A 1996-nucleotide genomic window follows, 5' to 3' on the forward strand; every position below is an offset into this window, starting at 1 on the left:
AATCTTATATCTGCTCCTATTATCCCAGAAATATATTCAAACAATAGTAATTAAAAAAATATCTGTCATTTCTGGGTAGTAATTTTGCAGAAATGGTCACAAAAATATATCAGATTACATTAAAAGCCAACATAAAGCTAAACTGGCTAATCTGTAATCAGWTCAACATCAAAGCCCGGCCCCTGAGTTAGTGTCTGTAGTGACCCCTGCCTGTGGAAATTAAATTAAAATAAACTATTGAACCGTTTTTACACAGTTTGAACAGCAGGTGGCGCCACAGCAAATAATAAAAATAAGAAGTTTGTTTACTGTTGAGCTGAGTTACATTTATGTAACCTGCCTTAATGAGCGTGTCATAACTGTATTAGTTATTAAACACGAGTTTTATTCTTTTATTTTATCAGCGAGTTCAGTTTTATTTAAAGTAGAAAGTTTTAAAAAGTTAAAGTGGTAACAAACGTAAAAGAATGAACAAGTTTTTTTAAAACCTCTCAGTCGTAAACTCTAAGTTTAGTCAATGTAATAGTTTCAGTACGTGTTTGTGGTGTGTGTGTGTGTGTGTGTGTGTGTGTGTGTGTGCGTGCGCGTGTGCGTCGTTCAGCACATTCCGTCCTGCTGCTCAGATTTAGCTGCCAGAACACGGACAGGTTTCCTGTTCCAACTCACCTCGACTCACCCAGCAAACACTCACTTTTCCCCCCACAAATCCCACCTCCCATTTCTGAGACAGAATAAACCGTAACAAAAAGAGGGGAGAAAAGCCAGGATTTGGATCTCAAGGAGCAGTTTTATTGTCTGCGTAACTTCGAGATTAATAATCCGCAGAAACAGAAACAGAGAGGGGCCGAAGCAGGCCGGAACAAGTCCATAAAGCTSTCCTGGAATTTAATGCACCTCTTTTTAAAGTGTTCACAACTGTTTCTCATGTCAAAACAAAGAGYAAAAAGCCATTTGGGTCGATTAAAAAGAGACTTTTCGTCGAGCAAAGCAAACACAAAGTGCGCAGAGGAAATTAGACAAACCGGTCCTGTTGCGCCACCACTGAGCCCAACGCGCGTGCCCTTAAACTTGTGAAACATTTTACATTTCAACAGACACAACAGCAAACCAAGTTCAAGTCACAGAGCTGCCGTTTGTTTCTGTAAAACACGCTCTCCGCACGGTCTTACAGCCGTGCTTCCCTCTCAAACCACCCACAGCTGTCAAACTCATCTTCCACACTTTGCATAYGCTTGTTAATGGTTCACCAAATATACAAAACAGGGTAAAAAATCACGTCCTGGAGCAGCTACGGAGCCGCGCAGCTACYCCTCACAACACTTCTGGTCTAATGCTGAGAAAATAGGAAGAGAAGGAAAAAAAAAGTCACCTTATAAAAGTTTCCTCGAAACTCTGAGCATCACCAGTTCTGAGAATCCAGTTCTAAGAAACACAKCGGCTCAATTCTCGGAATTTCAACAGAGGGCGGAACCATTCTGCCCGGGGCGGAGGAGTCTCCGGACGTAAGTCTGCAACGCACGCAGCTTTTCATCGATTAAAAACACAAACCCGGAGCCAACAGTAGCGTTAAGATAACTTTTTAATTTTTAATATGTGGAATGTGAGGAATTATAACCCGATCCAGATAGTTTTGTGCTGGTGGGAACCCCCCCTCTGTAGTGGTACGGTCCAAGTGCAAGGTCAGCTGACCGAGTTATTATTAATACCGTGGGGAACAGGGGCGTGTTGTTGTTTCTGTACTCGACCAGAGCCTATTCACATTGTTGGAAAGTCAGCCGTCTAAACTCTCAGAATTAGTACAGTGACGTCACCCTGTGTGTGTGTGTGTGTGTGTGTGTGTGTGTGTGTGTGTGTGTGTGTGTGCTGCTATTCTGGGAAGTGGCGCTTGGAATAACCCCCTACGAGTGCGTGCGCGCGCGCGCGTCCTTGCGTCCCTGTGTGTGTGTGTGTGTGTGTGTGTGTGTGTGTGTGTGTGTGTGTGTGTGTGTGTGTGTGT

The 1996-nt window shown here is 43.3% G+C and overlaps 1 protein-coding gene and 1 long non-coding RNA gene across 2 annotated transcripts in view; one reads left to right on the plus strand and one right to left on the minus strand.

The window, feature by feature from the left end:
- LOC106530401 (B-cell lymphoma 6 protein) overlaps positions 1-1452 on the minus strand; it is a 5854-nt gene extending 4402 nt beyond the window's left edge. Inside the window, exon 1 of the mRNA XM_014026004.1 lies at positions 1370-1452. The gene's annotated coding sequence lies outside the window, so the exon portion shown is untranslated. The remainder of the gene's footprint in view (positions 1-1369) is intronic.
- Positions 1453-1488: 36 nt separating this feature from the next.
- Positions 1489-1996, plus strand: part of LOC106530402 (uncharacterized) — a 12128-nt gene continuing 11620 nt past the window's right edge. Inside the window, exon 1 of the long non-coding RNA XR_001311782.1 lies at positions 1489-1679. This is a non-coding gene — a long non-coding RNA (uncharacterized LOC106530402). The remainder of the gene's footprint in view (positions 1680-1996) is intronic.

This window comes from Austrofundulus limnaeus, unplaced genomic scaffold (assembly GCF_001266775.1).
Source record: "Austrofundulus limnaeus strain Quisiro unplaced genomic scaffold, Austrofundulus_limnaeus-1.0 Scaffold516, whole genome shotgun sequence".
Lineage (NCBI taxonomy): Eukaryota > Metazoa > Chordata > Actinopteri > Cyprinodontiformes > Rivulidae > Austrofundulus > Austrofundulus limnaeus.